This window comes from Pan paniscus, chromosome 9, assembly GCF_029289425.2.
Source record: "Pan paniscus chromosome 9, NHGRI_mPanPan1-v2.0_pri, whole genome shotgun sequence".
NCBI lineage: Eukaryota > Metazoa > Chordata > Mammalia > Primates > Hominidae > Pan > Pan paniscus.
The window spans coordinates 59942268-59963623 of NC_073258.2; the positions used below are offsets into that span (position 1 = coordinate 59942268).

A 21356-nucleotide genomic window follows, 5' to 3' on the forward strand; every position below is an offset into this window, starting at 1 on the left:
ATTATTTATTATTTAAATATATTTAATATTATATACTAAATATTATATATAGATGTATATCTATTCTATATATATATATATATATATATATATATATATATATATATATATAACACTGGAGCACCCAGATTTATGAAACAAGTTCTTAGAGACCTGTGAAGAAACTTAGATAACCACAAAATAATAGTGGGAGATTTCAACACCCCACTGACAGTGTTAGACAAATAATTGAGGCAGAAAGCTAACAAGAATATTCAGAATCTAAATTCAATGGTTGACAAAATAGACTTCACAGACATCTACAGAACATACCACTTACCACTCCAAACAAGAGAATATACATTCTCCTACTCTGCACATGGCACATACTCTAAAATCAACCACATTCTCAGCCATAAAGCAATTCTCAACAAATTCAAAAATAACAAAATCATACCAACCACAGTATTAGATCACAGCACAATAAAAATAGAAGTCAATACCAATGAGATATCTCAAAACCATGTATTTAAATGCAAATTAAATAACCTGCTCCTGAATGACTTTTGGGTAAACAATAAAATTTAGGCATAAAGCAATTTTTTTGAAACTAATGAAAACAAAGATACAACATACCAGAATCTCTGAGATATAGAGAAAGCAGTGGTAAGCGAAATGTTCATAGCACTAATTATCCACATCAAAAAGTCAGAAATGTCTCAAAATAACAGCCTAACATCACACCCAGAGGAACTAGAAAAACAAGGGCAAACCAAACCAAAAGCTAGCAGAAGAAAAGAAATGAACAAAATCCAAGCTGAACTGAACAAAATTGAGATGTGAACAAAACATACAAAAAGATCAGTAAAACAAAAAGTTGGTTCATTGAAAAAATAATAAGATTGATACACCACTATCTAGGATAATAAAAAAAGAGATAAGATCCAAATAAATGCAAGCAGAAATGATGAAGGAGGACATTAGCACTGCTCCCATAGAAACACAAAAACACTCATAGACTATTATGAACACTTCTATGCATACAGACTAGAAAACATAAAGAAAAAAAAGATAAATTCCTGGAAACATACAACCTCCCAAGATTGAATTAGAAAGAAGTTGAAACCCTGAACCAAACATTAACAAGTTCCAAAACTGAATCAGTAATAAAAAATCTACTGCATTAGTCTGTTCTCATGCTGCTAATAAAGACATACCCAAAACTGGGTAATTTATAAAGAAATTGAGGTCTAATGGACTCACAGTTTCACATGGCTGAGAGGCCTCACAATCATGGCAGAAAGTGAAGGAGGAGAAAAAAACACGTCTTACATGGTGGCAGACATGAGTGCATGTGCAGAAGAACTGTCCTGTATAAAACCATCCCATATCATGAGACTTATTGACTACCATGAGAACATACATAAGAAACCCACTGCCATGATTCAATTACCTCCTACCAGGTCCCTCCCAGGACAAATCAGGATTATGGGAGCTACAAATCAAGATGAGATTTGGGTGGGTACACAGCCAAACCATATTATTCTGCCCCTGGCCCCTCCCAAATCTCATGTCCTCACATTTCAAAACCAATCATGCCTTCCCAACAGTCCCCCAAAGTCTTAACTCATTTCAGCATTAACTCAAAGTCTGCCGTCCAAAGTCTCATCTGAGACAAGGCAAGAACTTTCTGCCTATGAGCCTATAAAATTGCAAGCAAGTTATTTTCTTTCTACGTACAATGGGGACTACAGGCATTGGTTAAACACACCCATTCAAAATGGCAGAAATTGGCCAAAACAAAGGGCCTCAGGCCTCATGCAAGTTCAAAATCCAATAGGGTACTCATTAAACCTTCAAGTTCCAAAATGATCTTCTTTGACACCATGTCTCACATCCAGGTCATGCTGATGCAAGAGGTAGGCTCCCATGGCCTTGGGCAGCTCTGACCCTGTGGCTTTGCAGGGTACAGCTCCCTATCTGCCTCCTTTTACAGGCTGGAGTTGAGTGTCTGCAGCTTTTCCAGGTGTGGCTGCAAGCTGTCAGTGGACCTACCATTTTGGAGTCGGGAGGACAGTGGCCGTCTTCTCACAGCTCCACTAGGCAGTGCCCCAGTGGGAACTCTGTGTGGGGGCTCCAATCTCACATCTCCTCTGCCCTAGCTAAGGTTCTCTGTGAGGCTGTACCCCTGCAGCACACCTCTGCTTGGACATGCAGGCATTTCCATGAAATCTAGGCAGAGGTTTCTAAACCTCCATCCTTGTCTTCTGTGCACCCACAGGACCAACAACACATGAAAGCTGTTAAGGCTTGGGACTTCCACCCTCTGAAGTCATGGCCCGAGTTGTACATTGGCCCCTTTTAGTCACAGCTGGAGTGGCTGGGATGCAGGGCACCAAGTCCCAAGGCTGCACACAGCAGGGGAGCCATGGACTTGGCCCAGAAACCATTTTCCCTCCTAGGCCTCCGGGCCTGTTATGGGAGGGGCTGCCATGAAGTTCTCTGACATGCGCTGGAGACATTTTCCCCATTGTCTTGGTGATTAACATTTGGCTCCTCATTACTTATGCAAATTTCTGCTGTGGACTTGAATTCTTCCCAGAAAATGGGTTCTTCTTTTCTACTGCATCATCAGATTGCACATTTTTCAAACTTGTATGATCTGCTTCATTTTGAACACTTTGCCACTTAGAAATTTCTTCTGCCAGATACCCTAAATTAACTCTCTCAAGTTTAAAGTTTCACTTATCTCTAGGGCAGGGGAAAATGCTACCAGTTTCTTTGCATAGCAAGAGTGACATTTACTCCAGTTCCCAACAAGTTTCTCATCTCCATCTGATACCACCTCAGCCTGAACTTTATTATCCATATCACTTCAGCATTTTTGTCAAAGCCATTCAACAAGCCTCTAGGAAATTCCAAACTTTATCACTTCTTTTATATTCTTCCACATCCTCTAAATTGTTTCATCCTCTGCCTCTTACCCAGTTCCAAAGTCACTTCCACATTTTCAGGTATCTTTACAGCAGCACTACACTCTACTGCTACCAATTTATTGTATTATTCTGTTTTCATGCTGCTTATAAGGACATACCCAAGACTTGGAAACTTATAAAGAAAAAGAGGTTTCATTGACTTACAATTTTACATGGCTGAGGAGGCCTCACAATTATAGCAGAAGGTGAAGGAGCAAAGGCACCTCTTACATGGTGGCAGGCAAGAGAGCATGTGCAGGAAAACTGCCTTTTAGAAATCAATCAGGTGTCATGACACTTATTCACTCTCATGAGAACAGCACAGGAAAAACCCATCCCCATGATTCAATTACCTCCTACTTGGTCCCTCCCATGACACATGGAAATTATGGGAGCTACAATTCAAGATAAAATTTTGGTAGGGACACAGCAAAACCATATCAACTACCATTCAGAAAAAGCCCTGATTCAGATGGATTAATAGCCAAATTTTACCAGACATATGAAGAAGAGCTATAACAACTTAATTGAAATTATTACTGAAAATTTAGTAGGAGGGACTGCTCCCTAAGTCATTCTATGAGGCCAGCATCATTCTGTAACAAAATCTGGCAGAGACATGACAAAAAAGAAAACTAAAGGCTAATATCCCTGATGAACATAGATGCAAAAATTCTCAACAAAATACTAGCAAACTGAATCCAGCAGCACATCAAAATATAATCCATCACAATCAAGTATGCTTTATCCCTGTGACTCAAAGTTGGTTCAACATATGCAGATCAAAAGACATAATTTATCACATAAACAGACCTAAAAACAAAAACCACATGACTATCTCAATAGACACAATAGACACAAAAGACTGTCAATAAAATTTAACATCCTTCATGTTAAAGACCCTCAACAAACAAGGCATTGAAGGAGCATACTTCTAAATAATAGGAGCTATTTATGACCAACTGACAGCTGAGATCATACTAAATGGGCAAACGCTAGACACATTCCCCTTGAGAACCAGAACAAGACAAGGATGCCCACTCTCACTAATCCTATTCAACATTGTACTGGAATTCCTAGCCAGAGAAATCAGGCCATATAGAAAGAAATAAAAGGAAGCTGGGTGCAGTGGCTTATACTTGCAATCCCAGCACTTTGGGAGGCTGAAGTGGGAGGATCACTTGAGGTCAGGAGTTTGAGACCAGCCTGGTCAACATGGTGAAAGCCCATCTCTCCTGAAAAAATAAAAAATTTAGCTGGACATAGTGTACATCTGTAGTCCTAGCTACTCAGGAGACCGAGGCATAAGAATTACTTGAACCCAGGAGGTGGAGGTTGCAGTGAGCTGAGAATATGCCACCGCACTCCAGCCTGGAGAACAGAGTGAGACTCCATCTCAAAAAAAATTAAAAATTAAAAGAAATAAAAGGGGTCCCAATAGGAAAAGAGGAAGTCAAAATATGTCTCTTTAAATATGATATGATTTTATACCTAGAAAACCCCATAGTCCCTGCACAAAACTTCCTAGAACTGATAAACAACTTCAGCAAAGTTTTAGGATAAAAAAATCAATGTAAAAAAATAAGTAGCATTTTTGAAAACACCAAAAATGTCCAAGCTGACAGCCAAATCGAGAACGCAATTCCATTCACAATAGCCGCAAGAGAACAAAATACCTAGTAATACAGATAACTAGAGAGGTGAAATATCTCTACAATGACAATTACAGAACACTGCTGAAAGAAATCAGAGATGACAAAAAGAACTGCAAAAACATTCCATGATCATGGATAGAAAGAATTAACATTGTTGCCATGGCCATACTGCCCAAAGCAATTTGCAGATTCAATGCTATTTCTATCAAACTACCAATGACACTTTTCACGTGAAGTACCCAGACATATAAGGCAAATGTTGCTAGAGTCAAAGAAAGAGATGGACCTCAATACAAAAAAAGTGTTTGTGGACTTTAGTTACCCAAACTTCAGAATTGAATTGATCATCCAGACAGAAAATCAACAGACACATTTGATTTAACCTGCAATATAGACCAAGTGGACCTAATGGTTATTTGTAGATTATTTTATTTAACACTGCAGAATATACATTCTGCTCATTAGCACATGGAACATCCTCCAGGATAGACTATATGTTAGCCTGCAAAACAAGCATCAACAAATTTTTAAAAATAGAAACAGAGGAACAAAATGGAATAAAACTAGAAATTCATAAAAATAGGGACTTTGAAAAGTATACAAAGACATGAAAATTAAACAACGTGCTCCTGAATGTCATTTGGGTCAATGAAGAAATTAAGATAAAAACAAAAACATTTGTTGAAACGAATGAAAATGGAATCATAACATACCAAAACCTAGGAATACAGCAGAAGTAGTGCTAAGAGGAAAATTTACAGCAACAAACAGTTAGATACAAAAAGCAGAAAGATTTCAAATAAAGAACATGATAATGCACCTTAAAGAATTAGAAAAGCAAGAACAAAGCAAACCCAATAATGTGCAGAATTTTTTTTTAAATCAGTTTAAAAACAATACAAAGAATCACCAAAACAAAAATTTGTGTTTTTTGAAAGGATAAACAAAATTTTAAAACTTTTAGCTGGATTAATTCGAAAAACAGAGAAAAAACCAAATAAATACAATCATAAATTTAAAACGAAGCATAACAACTGGCACCACAGAGTTACAAAGGATTTTAAAGACTACTATATGCCAGTAAGTTGGAAAACCTAGAGTAAATAGATGAATTTCTGGATGTATACAAGCTACCAAGATTAAACCATTAAGATATAGGATACCTGAACATACAGGCAACAAATAACAAGATAGAAGCAGTAATAAAAAGTTTCTCATCAAAGAAAAGACCAGGACCTTATGGATTCACTACTAAGTTCTACCAAAAAAATTTTAAAATACTAATTTTTAAAATTAGTAATACTACTCAAACTATTCTAAAAAATTGATGGGAAAGAAATACTTCTAAACTCATTCTATGAGGCCAGCATTAACCTGATACAAAAACCACATGAAGAAACACACAAAAAAGAAAACTACAGGCCAATATCCTCATTAATATATATTCAAAAATCTTCAACAAAATACTAGCTAACTGAATTCACTGATACATCGACAAGATTATTCACCATGATCAAGAAGGATTTATCCCAGGGGTGCAAGGATGATTTGACATACAGAAATCACTAAAAGTGATACATTACATTAATAGAATCAAGAACATAAGCCACATGATCATTTCAATAGATGCCAAAAAATAAATCAAGTTCAACATTTCTTCATGATAAAAACTCAGCACAATAGGTTTAAAAAGGGACTTCAAAACAGTCCTAGAAATAATGAAATTAAAAGATAAAAATAAAAGTATAAATATCATTTCTCAAAGGTTCTATCAAGTTCAAGACACTTTTATAAGTGATGATGCCAGCCATTTTGTTCACCATAAAAGACTGAGAATTTAACCATGTCAATGCAGTCCTTTTTTACATCATTGACTGAAGAAAAATGGGTGTCCTTTAAAGATTTAAGATTAGGAAACAAAAAGAAGTCAGAAGAAGCCAAATCAGGATTGTAAGGTGGATGCCTAATAATATTTCATCAAAACTCTCAGAAAATTGTCTTTGTTAATAAGAAGCATGAGTAGCAATATTGTTGTGTTGTAGAAGGACTCTCTTTCCTGGGCATTTGTTTTATGCTAAAGCTTTGGCTAACTTTCTTAAAACACTCTCATAACAGGCAGATGTTATGATTCTTTGGCCCTCCAGAAACAGAACAAGCAAAATCCCTTGAGCATCCCCCAAACAATTGCCATAACATTTACCCTTGACCAATCTACGTTTGCTTTGACTGGACTACTTCCCCCTGCTGGTAGCCATTGCTTGATTGTACTTTGTCTTTGGGATTGTACTTGTAAAGCCATGTTTCATCTTCTATTACAGTTCTTTGAAGAAATGCCTCAGGATGTTGATCCCACTTGTTTAAAATTTCCATTGGAAGCTCTGCTGTTGTCTGCAGCTCAACTGGGAGCAATAATTTTGGCATCCTTGAAGAGAAAAATTTACTCAACTGTAATTTTTCAGTCAGAATCATGAAAGTTGAATCAATTGAGATGTCTATGGTGTTGGCTACTGTTTCTGCTGTGAATTGTTGGTCCTTTTTAGTTCAGGCATGAACAAGATTACTTTTTCCTCACAAATTTATGTGGATGGTCTGCCAGTGTGGGATTCATCTTTTACATCATCTAATACCTTCTTAAAACAAGTTACCCATTTATAAACTGCTAATTTTGGGACATCATTATTCTATAAACTTTTCATAAAGCATGAATGATTTCATCATTCTTCCACTCAAGCATCATTTTAAATTTGGTTTTTGTTTTTGCTTCAAATTTACCAAAGTGCATGTTGCTCTGATAGGGGCTGTTTCCAAACTGATGTTTCATCCTACTTAGTGCGTCAAAGTAGATCCTTTTCATACATGTTATAACAAGTTAGTGTAAGTTGATTTTAGTGCCAAGAAAATGTAAGTTCCATGCTTACTTTTTGTTATGTTATGTTTTGTTTTTGAGACAAGGTCTCTCTCTGTCACCCAGGCTGGAGGGCAGTGGCGTGATCACAGTTTACTGCAGCCTCAACCTCCTGGGCTTAAGCAATCCTCCCACTTCAGCCTCCCAAGCAACTGGGGCTACAGGTGCGCACAACCATGCTCAGCTAATTTTCGTATTTTTAGTTCAGATGGGGTTTGTCCATGTTACCTAGGCTGGTCTTGAACTCCCGGGCTCAAGCAATCCTCCAGCCTCAGCTTCCCAAAGTGGGCCACCATACCTGGCCCTGTCATAGTTTTTGTTTTGTTTTGTTTTGTTTTGTTTTTGTATATATAACATGCATTTTCTGTGAACTTTTTTGAAGCCCTCCAGTAGAAGGAACAGTGGAGGCAACGTATGACAAGCGCAGAGCTAGCATAATCCTGAATAGAAAAAGATTGAAAACCTTTTCTCTAATATCAGGAACCAGACAAGAATGCTACTTTTACCACTTTTTATTTAGCATAGTATAGGAAGTCCCAGCCAGAGCAATTAGGCAAGAAAAAGAAATAAAAGAGGTGGTTTATTGTTGTTGTTTTTTCCCCCAACATGGTGAATTAGAAGTTTCTAGCACGCCTCAGCCACTTGGTAATAACAAGATAGTGAATAAAGATAAACTGTGAGCTTTAATTCAAGAAGGAATGTGGGACTCCACCAGAATTATGAAGAACACCCCAGATCCTGGAGAGAAGAATGTGGGTGAACAGCCCTTGTTGTGGTGTCCAGCTGAGAAAAGTGAGTAAAGCTTTAGGACATGAGAGAGGTAGAGAGCTTCCTTCTGTGACTCACTACTCTACTGGGACCAAGCAACCCAGGCTGAGGGAAAGCACTTTATTTCTCCCAAGCCCTGGAGATAACTTGGGGAGAAGCTTAGACACAGAGTGAAAGAGACACCAAGAAAAGCTACAGGATTTTTCTCAGACCCTGGACAAAGAGCAGGATGTCATTTTTAACATGGGCGCTTATAAAGTCAGCCATTCTTTGGTGACTCAGCAGTATAGCCACACAGGCATTTTCATTTCTGTCCAGAGATTTAAGAGCCTGCTCTGGAGTGGGTTAGAGGCCTCTACAGCCAGAACTGTGAAAAGTGCCTTAGCAGTAGGCCCTGGAGTTGTGTTCTTCCCCATTGCAGGCCTGGTTTCGCAGGAGAGCTGTCTCATCTGCAGTTTTTCTTGGGTGATGAGATTTGCAGCCAGGGCCAGCTTGGTGACCTGGTGCTGGTCAGCATTTGTCATTCTTTGGTGTCCCAGTCTACTGCCCTGAGATCATGGTGCAGTGAGGCCCTTGCCACTCCATCCCCAGGCAGAAATCTAGGCATTCAGAGCCCCTGTGTTGTGGTCAATACTGAGTGTCAATTTGATTGGATCAAAGGATAGAAAGTATTGATCCTGGGTGTGTCTGTAAGGGTGTTGCCAAAGGAGATTAACATTTGAGTCAGTGGGCTGGGAAATGTAAGAAAGGCAGACCCACCCTTAATGTGGGTGGGCACCTTCTAACCAGCTGCCAGCATGGCCAGGATAAAGCAGCCAGAGAAAAGTGAAGAGGTTAGCCTGGCCTAGCCTCCCAGCCTACATCTTTCTCCTGTGCTGGACCCTTCCTGTCCTCAAACAATGGACTCCAAGTTCTTCAGTTTTGGGACTCGAACTGGCTTTTTCTTGCTCCTCAGCTTGCAGATGGCGTATTGTGGGACCTTGTGATCATGTAATTAATACTTAATAAACTACTCATTATAAATATAAAGAACAGGTTATTAATTATATAGTCAATATATATAGTATAGAGTTTATTATATATAAAATACTATATATATAATTGGATATATATATCTCCAATTAGTTCTATCTATATAGAGAACCCAAATACAACCTGATTGCATGGACCCACAGCCTGAGCCACCACACTCTTCATGAATATAGATCGTGGGTCAATGGGGTTATTTCTGCTCCACACTCAGGCAGATCTCCAGGAATTCAAAACACCTCCTTGCCTGAATCAGCAGCCTGAGTCAGCCAACTCTTTCTGTGCATAGATCATGGTACAGTGGGTCCCTCTTTCCTGTACATGTAAACAGATCTTTAGGCATTTGGATCACCCACTGACATGGAGCCTGAGTCATCACCTTTCTGTGAAGAGATCTGGGTGCAGGAGGGCCCTCTCTATGCCGTGCTCAGGGAGATCTCCAGACATTTGGAGCACCTGCTCACCCATAACAGAAGTCTGAGTCAGCCTACTCCTCCTGTGCAGACAGCCTGGTGCATGGAGGCCCTCTCCACTCCTTGCCCAGGCAGATCTTCAGGCATTTGGAGCACCTACTTGCATGGACTAGCAGCTGGAATTTCCCTACCCTCCTTGTGTGGAGAACTGGGGTTGAAAGTGTTTCCTAGCTCCACATCCAGGCACAACTTTTGGGTGCTTAGTGGCTGCCCACTGAAGTCTCTCTTGATGCTGGTACTCTTGTCTGCAATTGGAGGACCTGTAGGTAGACCAAGATGGTCAGGCCCTACTCACCTTGGCCCCTCCCCCACACAGGGCTGAGCAAGGAACTAAGCTCAGACCCTGTGCACTCCATGAATCAGCCTATTGCCTGAGGTAATAGAGAACTTCTCCCAGCAGACAAGGACCAAGTATAAGGTACACCCAGCCAATTTCCCCGCAGCTGGCTCTTATCCATAAGCGCCATCTACTGGCTTGCCTGTCAAATTGCACAGCCCAATACAAAACCTGTGGACAGAAGTACATAGGGCTATAGAAGCAAAGTGAAAAGATCCTCCTATCCAGCATTCTCCACAGTCATAACCCCTGGGTTGGGGACGGGAGGAAGATACAATGATTTTAGGTCCCACATCCAGAGCACAGTAGTATGAGGGATGGGCTCCCAAGGCCTTGGGAAGCTCCACCCTTGTGACTTTGAAGGGTGTAGCCTCCATGGCTGCTCTCATGGGCTGGAGTCAAAAGTTTGGGCTGCAAGCCTGAAGCCTTCTGAGTTTGTAAGCCGATAGTGAGTTCACCATCTTTGAGTCTGGAGGGTAGCAGCCCCCTTCCCACAGCTACTCTAGGCAGTACCCTGATGGGGACTCTGCGTGGAGTCTCCAGTCCCACATATCCCCTTGGTACTGCCCTAGAAGAGTTTCTCTGTGAAGGCTCTGCCCCTGTGGCAGACTTCTGTTTGAATACCCAGGCTTTCCCATACATCCTCTGGAAACTATGTGGGAGCTATCAAGCCTTTTTCATTTTTGCATTTTGTGCACCTGCAGGCTTAACACCATGTGGAAGCCGCCACTGCCTATGAATTGTGCTCTCCAGAGCAGCAGCCTGAGCTGTATCTAGGACCCTTTGAGCCTTGACTGTGGCTGGAGTAGCCAGGATTTAGAGAGAACTGTCCCAAGGCAACACAGGGCAGCTGCACCCCAGGCCTGGCCATTGAAATGATTCTTTCCTCCTAGTCCTCTCGGCCTGTGATAAGGGGGGCTGCCTTGGAGATTTCTGAAATGTCTTAAAGGCCTTTTTGCCATTGTCTTGGATGTTAGCACCTGGCTCCCTTTTGTAATACTAATCTCTCTAGTAAGTGGTTGTTCTGCCCACTGCTTGGATTCTTTCTCTGCCAAAGAACCAAGCTACAAATTTTCCAAACTTTAATGCTCTGCTTCCTTTTAAAATAAAAGTTTCAGCTGGGCACTATGGCTCACACCTGTAATCCTAGCACTTTGGGAGGCTGAGGCAGGCAGATCACAAGGTCAATCCTGGCCAACATGGTGAAACCCTGTCTCTACTAAAAATGCAAAACTTAGCCAGGCATGGTGGCAGGCACCTGTAATCCCAGCTACCTGGGAGGCTGAGGCAGGAGAATCACTTGAACCCAGGAGGCGGACATTGCAGTGAGCCATGATCACACCATTGCACTCCAGCTTGGGCAACAAGAGTGAAACTCCACCTCAAAAAAATATGTATATATGTAAATATATGTTCAAATTTTAAGTCATTCCTTTGCTTCTGCATCTGATCATAGGCAATTAAAAGTAGCCACACCAATTCTTCAATGTTTTGCTGCTTTAAAATTTCTTCTACTACATACCATAGGTCATCACTCTTAACTTCAACCTTCTGTAACACCTAAGGTTCTTGCCTAGCCATGCCAAAGAATTGGGGTTGTGGCTGACCACAGTGAGTGATAGAGACTCGGACTGAGAGAGAGTGAGCAGTAGGTTTTATTGAGCAGAGCAAGAGTACAAAGCTTCCACCGCATGGAAGGGGTCCCGAATGGGTAGCCACTGGTGGTTTTGGGTGATTGCCTTTTAAACTCTTTAAGGCGGGAAATACGAGTGGCGGGAAGATGTTACCAGAACAAGAAACAAAAGCAGTAAATTATTTTGTGCCATGTCTTAGATTTTGAGGAAAACTGGAATTGCAACTTAGGTTTTATCTAAGTTGACCTTTTATCTTATCTTATGATCTTGCAGCAGCCTGGCAAAGGAGACAGGATCTTACAGGACTTTACAAAGTATGTTTACAAGGAATTGGAATTGGGAATATAGATAAGGTTCCCTGGTCACAGAAAAACAGGCAGTTAACATTTCTTTTACTTTAGTTTCGAGGGAGGGGGAAGGGGGAGAGGGAGAGACGACAGAGAAACTTACAGCAAAATTTTCTCTGTTTATAGCTTTCTTGGGGAAGAAAACACATGCACAAATCCTGGTGTTAGGAATATTTTAAGCATAAATTTTCGATATTATTCATCCAGGACTGAAGTAAGTCTTGATGCAGGAAATGAGTGAGTTTCATAGCTTTCTGAACCCCTACTCGACCCAGAAAGCCCAGCTGGCACCTCCTCTCACTTCCAAAGGTCCTTAGGATGTGACACAATGCATCCAAGCATTTTGCTAGGGCATAACATGGGGGAACGTTTACTCTACTTCCTAATAACTTTCTTATTTTCATCTGAGATCTCATCATTTTGGACTGCACTGTCCGTATCCCTATGAGCATCTTGGTCCCAACCTTTTATCAGGACTCTAAGACGTTCCAAACTTTTCTGCCATTTCCTATCTCTTCTGAGCCCTGCAAACTCTTCTAATTTCTGCCTGTTACCTATCTCCAAAGTTGCTTTTACATTTTCAAATGTCTTTATAGCAACACCCTATTCTCAGTACCAATTTTCTTTGTCAATACATTCTGATATTGCTATTAAAAAAAACACGAAGCTGGATAACTTATAAAGAGAAGAGGTTTAATTAGTTCATGGTTCTACAGGCAGTACAAGCATGGCCCCAGCATCTCCTTCTGGCAAAGGCCTCGGGAAGATTACAATTATGGTGAAAGAAAAGAGAAGGTGACATATCATATGGTGAGAGTGGAAGCAAGAGAGAGAATGGAGTGGTCCCAGACTCTTTTAAACAAGCAGATCTCACATGAACTAACTAAGTCACATGACTTGGCACTAAAAAATTTATGAGGAATGTGAATCCCAAAAACCTGAGACAGGTCTCAGGCAATTTAAGAAGGTTATTTTGCCAAGGTTGAGGAGGCACACCTGTGACACAGCCACAGGAGGTCCGGACAACATGTGTCCAAGGTGGTCAGAGCACAGTTTGGTTTTATAGGTTCTAGGGAGACATGAGACATATGCAAGATGAACATTGGTTCAGTCTGGAAAGGTGGGACAACTCAAAGCAAAGGCAGAAAGACTCAAAGTGGGGAGGGTGCTTTCACATCACAGGCAAATAAGAGACAAATTTTTGCATTCTTCTGAGTTGCTGATTAGCCTCCCCAAAAGAGATAATCAAATATGTATTTATCTCAGTGAGCAGAGGGGTGACTTTGAATAGAACAAGAGGAAGGTTGGCCCCAAGCAGTTCCCAGCTTGACTTTTTCCTTTAGATTAGTAACTTGGGGGCCCCAAGATTTATTTTTCTTTCACATTTTCCTTTTTTTCTTTTTTTAAAATCTTTTGGAGATTCTTTTAGAACAAAATGAGTCTCTGGTTTCAGGTTTCAACTGATCCATCATGGCTAGGATGGTTTGCTCCTAGACAGGTAAGTCTTGAGGCATTAGAAAAGGTCATTTTTAGAAGGTTGTGAAGTCTCATGTCCTGTGAAGAGAAAATAGGGGAAGAAAAAAGAAAAACAACAAAAAAACAAAAGAACAATCCTAGAAAATCTATATAGGCCACATTACTCTGAAGTCCATACATCAGGAGGCAGATATGAAAGTGGCTTATTTATGTAAATAAGTTGCTATTATTTTCTTCTGAATATTAAGTTGTCTAGCTTCAGTTTGCAGGGCTTTACAAAATCACAGCTTAGTTTTCAGTGACTCCAAATTAGAAAAAATAGGAAAAAAAGTAAGGGAAAAAAATTGAAAACATTATTTTGAAAACTTGTAGCCAACAAAAATTAGAATTCAGTCCAAACTGTAGAAAATAATAAAAATGGAAAAATATTGGGCAAGACCAGAATCTAACAGCAGGTGTACTATAGTTTTTGAAACATAATTTTTCTCTCTCCACTTTCTCATATTTACTGAAGACAAATCACGATAAGACTGGTTTGCTTTATTGTACTTGGCCTAATTATTTGTATACAGTACAGCAAGAATAAGTATTTTTTTACATAGGCTTTTAAATTGGCTTTGATGGAACTTTGTTTCATAGAAGAAACTTCAGATAAGTCTTTTTTAAAGCTGAGCCCAGCCATGGATTTGTGCCACCAAATACCTATGAGTTGGGTGATCCTCCCCAGATGAGGTTCTTAGATATACTTGGGGCTCCTGGGTCTGTCAGAAAATGATATTCTTTACTCATCACAGGTCAGGAACCCTGTACAGGTGCTGTATAGAAAAAGATATGAGGCCAGTTTTTCCAAGGGGCTTTTTTATGGAGCCAATTGGCTCCATAAGTCAAGTTTGATTCCTTAAAGGAAAGTACACCATTCCAGTCAAAGCCTTGGGAAAATAACCAGTTTCTCTAATTGTGTCCCGTTACAAAAGAAAACAAATTGTTATTGCACTTATGCAAATAACTGTATTGTCATAAGTTAAGAATTCTCACAAATAGTTTCCAAATTCTAGAGAAATCAGGTAGAGAGAAACAAATATGCTCCAAATTTTATTCATAGGAGTGTACTTTACTCAATTGATAAAAGCTGCAAATAGCTTAAAAGTTTTCTTGACTCTGAAAAACAAAGTTAAAAAGGTTGCTTTAGTCTTCTATTAGTTAAGTTCACACAGTTAACTCCTGTTCTCCTTGATATTCATGAATATTTCAGCTCTCCATGAGAGTCCTGAAAGTTTTTTCCTTTATTCTAATGTTATAATCTTCAAAGTTATCAGAAACCTGCATTTAAGAACACCTGTTGTATTTCTGTAGTTGATTATAAAATCACCTTCTAAAGAAGATCAAAGCAAGACAAAAATCATCCATGGATGACAAAAGGTTTTAGGGCAGCCATAGTCAAAGACACAGTTGAGAAGGAAATCTGTTATCTTTGTGGCACACAACAATTTAACATAATTATAATTATTGCTGATAATGTATACTAAGTCATAGCAGAATTATATGTGTCTCCCGTGATTTTGGAACACATTTCAATAACATATTTATACAAATATACCATTAAAAACTCAAACACTAATTCATAATTGACAATGTTTCCTGTATAATTTTTATGGCAAATTAGCCAAATTATTTCATTTTTGGACTTTAGGAAACCTAATATCTCAAAGGATTAATTAAATCAGAAGAAAACAATTTGTAATCTGATTTTAGAAAGTTCATCAAATATCAAAGGTTTAAAACACTTGATATCATAGATCATTGTAAAATAAGTCATTCATTTGACCAAAGTGATAACTCAAGGGTTTCATAAAAAAGGTGAAAACCTTTATTCTTTTAGAGAGGAGACTTAATTTTCCAAATAATAAGCCCTAATAAAAACATCATAAAGCCAATTAAATTTGTTTTTCAAAATTATATAAACAATCTATAAAATTTTAATCTTGCCCATAAAACATAACTTCTATGAGCCCTTTATAACCTTTACAACCTTTATTTATGAGTCACTTACTGCTTCAAGAAAACCCTATTTATGTGACACAAGGAACCATATGCTGATCTTGAATCCATGTCTCTTTCACATTAATGATTAATTTATGGAGAAACTGAACTTATTTTATCGCTCAAAATTAGCCCTTACAATCTCACATTCCCCCCTCTTCCATGATGGTCCCTGGGACTTGAGGAGTTGAATAGTTTTAATTTCTGAACCTGTGTCTCAGAAATGCAGTTTATTTTGATTGGCATCTTTTATGGGGCCTGAAGATGAGTCTTTAATTGCTGTCAGTGTTGAACAGTTAGCAGTACTTGGTGCCAATTTTAGACCCAGGATTCAAAGCCCTGTAACTTAATGTCACAAGTACTTTAAAAGCACATATAGAAGGCTGGCCATGTTGGCTCATGCCTGTAATCCCTGCACTTTGGGAAGCCGAGGTGAGTGGACCATGAGGTCAGGAGTTTGAGACCAGCCTGGCCAATATGGTGAAACTACATCTGTACTAAAAATACAAAAATTAGCTGGGTGTGGTGGCCCGTGCCTGTAGTCCCAGCTACTTGGGAGGTTGAGGCAGGAGAATCACTTGAAACTGGGAGGCAGAGGTTGCAGTGAGCTGAGATTGTGCCATTGCATTCCAGCCTGGGTGACAGAGGGAGACTCCTTCTCAAAAAAAAAAAAAAAGCACATACAGGAAACACACAAAAATAAAATAACTCTAACCTAAAAAAATTTTTAATCTCACTTTTTTTCTAAGCAAACCAAAACTTAATAATAGTGGCATAGGAATTATTTTGATAAAATGTAAAATCTGTTAGACCAGTTACCAAAAGGCAAAACAAAAGACCTTCTGCCGTGTACAGAATATTATGTTGGAAGAAAACATTTCCTTGAGATCTTTAAGAAAATATGGTTAACTTCAGGCCACAACAAACAGAACTTGAGGGGAAAAAATCTTACATGAGCTGAAAATAAGTTGAAGGAGAGCGTTATTATTTTGTGCCTTTTAAAAGAAGGGAGAAGAAAATGAAAATTGGTGAAACGCAATAAAAGTTGAACTTTGCGGTAAAAAAATTAAAATATCTTAAAATTTATTAAGAGTAAATAAATAACTTAAGGAAATTTATTTTTCTAATTAATTCTTTAGTGTATAAGTAGTTTTTCTTTACATCAAACCCAATCTCTAGAAAGACCATTATTATTTCCCTTGAATTATAGACAACTGGATCATATAAAAGGTTTTGTTTGCAGAAATAAATTTTATTTGTAATTTTCAGAAGTAAAGAAAAGTTATAATACTTTAAGTAAACTGTTAATAAGACTTAGTTAACCTAATCCAGTATTGATGTTTTATTCTTTTCTTGAAAATACTCAAATACACCTGCATTGTGCTCCTTTAAAAACATGTTAAGGATACTTGCATTTAACGAGTTTTTTGAGGAAGAAAATTATACAACATTCATGCTTTTCATGATATTGAAAATATTGAATTATATGTCAATTTAATTTATCTCTTAGAAGAAAAAGTAACATAATTAAAATCACTGGTTCTCTGATCTTTAGTTCTCTCTCCACAAATAAAACCTATCACTTTTCACAATAAAAAAGCAAAAAAAATTATACAATTAAAAGGAGGTAAACTGAAACTCTTTATCCCCTTTGTTAAAAGGTAAATTAATTGTGAAAGATCAACATAACAATCACCACTGATTTTTTTTTTACCATTTAACTCTCGTTCAGATGATAAATAATAATCTATAATGCACCAGTGTATGCAAATTTCTTATCACATTTTCCCTTATTTTGTAAAAAAGGAAAATGGATTTCATGCTTAAAAGAAGGATTAGTGTGACATTACTGAAAGACAATTTTGCTATTATCAAAGTTCAAAAAGTACCCACAGGAATCTTTTAGGAAACAGGTTACTGTCCATTTCCCAAAATGTGAAATTAGGTGATCATAAATACACAAGAAAAACAAAACTTTTTTTGTCCTTAGTTATATTGCTCCCTTCCGGCCCAAAATTCAGACGAAAAAGATTAAACAGCTTTTGTAGATCATGTCTATCTATTTTAGCAACTTAATGAAAAGCAACCTTCATTTTAAAATAAATATCATAACACCATTTTTGAAACTACAAATTAAACTCTCATCATATAAATGAATGTCAATATGAAATTATTTTATCTTGACAATTATGTACCATAATGAATGAATATAATTTGCAGCTCTTAAATTATTTATTTTTAATTCAAGCAAAGACAATTATGCCACTGCAGTCATTTCCTCATCGGAGTCACTTGATTCATTGTTTAGTTCCAATTCCCCTAAATCTTGGTCTACAGTTATAATAGTTTTCCTCTTGCACTTCTTGGGAATTGCATCATTAGCACAAGTTTTTCTTATGTTAGTGTTTGGCAATTTCTTCAGATTAAAGTCACATTCCCTAAACGTTTACAGGTTACTTGCATTTAGAATGTCTGGAATCTCAAGACCATATCCTTCATACTGCTCTCACTCCCGCTCCATCGTCTGCTTGATGACAGTCTCCCGGGAACAGTGCCACCTCCCCTGCCTGTCCCTGATACTGTTACGTAACTCACTCTGCTCCAGCTCACTGTTGAATCGATTTTAATATCTTTCAATTAGTTCACAAGCATCTTTCTTTAAATATCCCTTTTTTGGGGGATCAAGATGATTTTGAAACCACTGCAGGTTTTCACAAATAAGGTTGAAAAAAGCCTCACACAAGGCTTTTTCATTCTTCAATTTTCTGTTTTTCTTGTTTGTGGGCCTCTCTCATAATTTGAGCTGCTTTTCTACTAAATGGATGGGTTACTTTTTTTTTCCGGTCCTGCACTTTTTCCCTTTGATGCTTTAGGCATGGTGATGTCCTCGCTGTCACGGAGGAGCTCCACACTCTAGACCCAGGCAATCTCATGAACCACAGGAGCAGCAGCTCACACGAGTACCTGGGCTGAATCCCCAAAAGTTTTTGTTTTGTTTTATTTTTTATGAACCCTTTTATTGTGAAAAACAACTAGTCATTTTATTCTAGGTCTAAATTCACCATACAAGATTCTTTCTCATATAAAATTATTTCTCTTTAAGTGATTTTACCAAAAGATACCTCTTTGTTTCTATAACTTTCTTTACATCTCTCATATTTCCTGGTTCCTTTTACCTTGTTTTATACATAACCTTTAAATAAGCTTTAAATTAGATAAAAATTGTTCACCTTTTTAGAAAGGAAATTTTTAAAAAAAGAATGTTTTCCTACAATATATTTTTATTGGAAAATACCCAAATAATAAGATATTTATTATTTAACTTAATATAACTTCAGATTCTAAATTCTGACACATTTGTCTGTATTCCATTACATTTATCTAATTATTTTATTTTATTCATTTATCTAGATTATTTATAAAAACTGTGATAGTCATCATTTAAAGTTTGAAGCTCACCACTGCAAAATTCTAACTGAGACAATGGAAAAAATATGACCTAAGTGACTCCATCTTGCTTCTAACCTCCAACCTGTCCTTGTTCATTCCTGGACTTTGGGGGAATTTAGTTTATAGTTCTATTTTTATTAAACTAATATGAATGTTTTATTTATTAAAGATTATACAAGCAAAGATTATTGTCTTGGGCTAGGTTTATAGTTTTGTAACCACTATGCCAAATTTTGACACCTTATAGTATTTGGCAGGGATAAGTATGAAATTCCTTAATAATTGCAAACAAAAATGTATGCTAGCAATTCTTAATACATTTATAATATTACTTTATCAATAATTTTAAAGCTAGCTGATTTATTAAAAATTTTACTTAAGTCATGTAAACTTGAAAGTACATTTGAATAGTCTTTCATTTTTGATAAAGTATTTGATATAATCACTTTTATTTTTCTTTAAGCCATTTAATTAGAGTTCTTTTATATATTTTCAGTAGTGAATCTTTGTGTACACAACACATAAATACATAGATGTATGCTGATAGAAAGTACACCTTATAGATTCCTAAAGACTTTTCTTCCTATCTTAAGCTTTCAGATTCTTGATAACCTGCTTCAGAAGCCTAGGCAGTTGTCAGCTAAATAGCCTTAAATTTGCATATTAAAGGAAACAACTCAAGTGAAAATTAAATAGCAAAATTTACATCATAAGGTACACAGAGAAAAAGTCTGGTGGTGCTGGAGAAAGATTAAAGATGGATGCCAAGTCAAACATAAAATTATAGAAATCTATCATATAATTGCATAAGGAGACCAATTTTATTTAGATGGAGACTACCTATCTTTTAACTGGATCTCTGAGCTCTGGGTAGAGCCCACACTGAATCCTGGATCTCCAAAATGGGAGAATTATTTTGAGATTAGACCGTGTGATGTTTTTACAATGCACTTAAAAAATTTTTTTTTAAACAAAGACATTTCTAAGTGTCTGAAGTACCCTCTTTCTTAAAAATCCCCAGAGTAGCCTCTGTTGCAATAGTTATTAATGAAGAAAACAGAATTAAGTCAACTGAAAAGAAAAAGAACTTTTGCTCCAAAAAAGACAAGGTCCAAAAAGAGAAAATATAAACAAAACATGAAGACCTTTTAAATACAAACACACGTGCACACACACTCATCTTGGATGTTAGCCTTTAATTAAGCTGACTTTTAACAACTGAGCTCCTTTTAAAAAAATGTTTTAAATCTCATTACTATATTTCAGCTAGGACAAATTGCTGCTATTTCAGAAGCACCAAGTATTAAAGCAGAAATGGCTTGATTTAGAAACTGTGAATCCCCAAAATCAGAAACAGGTCACAGTTTATTAGGAAGTTTATTTTGCCAAGGTTGAGGATGCACATCCATGACATAGCCTCAGGAGGTCCTGACAACATGTACCCAAGGTGGTCAGAGAACAATTTGGTTTATGCATTCTAGGGAGACATGAGACATCAATCAACACATGCAAGATGAACATTGATTCTGTCTAGAGAGGCGGGAAAACTCAAAGCAAATGTGGGAAGACTCGAAGTGGTGAGGGGGCTTCCAGGTCATAGGTAGATCAGAGGTAAATGGTTGCATTTTTTTGAGTCTCTTATTAGCCTCTCCAAAGGAGGCAATCAGATATGCATTTATCTCAGTGAGCAGAGTGGTGACCTTGAATAGAATGGGAGGCAGGTTGGCTCTAATCAGTTCCCAGCTTGACTTTTCTTCTTAGCTTAGTAATTTGGGGGCCCCAAGATTTATTTTCCTTTCACCAGAATTTGTTCTCAGGATCCAATCATCTTGTACCACGCCCAAATTCCAACATTGGGAATAACATTTAAACATGACATTTGAAGGGGACGAGCACCCAAACCATATCACCACCCATCAACCATGGAAAACACATTCTTCTGATTTACACAAAAAATATACTCCAAGATTGACCTCATGCTCAGCCATAAAGCAAGTATCAATAAATTCAAAAAAAGTCAAAATTATATCAACCATAGTCTTGAACCACAGTGGAATAAAAATATAAAGCAATACCAAGAATATCTCCAGAAAACATATGATTACATGGAAACTAAACAACCTTCTCCTGAATTACTTTTGGGTAAACAACAAAACTAAGGCAGAAATAAGTTCTTTGAAATAAATGAAAACAGAGACACAACATACCTAAATATCTGGGATACAGCAAAATAACTCTTAAGAAGAAAGCTTATAGTGCTAAATGCTTACCTCAAAAAGTTTGAAAGA

The 21356-nt window shown here is 37.6% G+C and overlaps 1 pseudogene; it reads right to left on the minus strand.

Annotated features, from left to right (window-relative positions):
* Positions 1 to 17840: 17840 nt before the first annotated feature.
* Positions 17841 to 19160, minus strand: LOC100980000 (translation machinery-associated protein 16-like; annotated as a pseudogene).
* Between the last annotated feature and the right edge of the window lie 2196 nt (positions 19161 to 21356).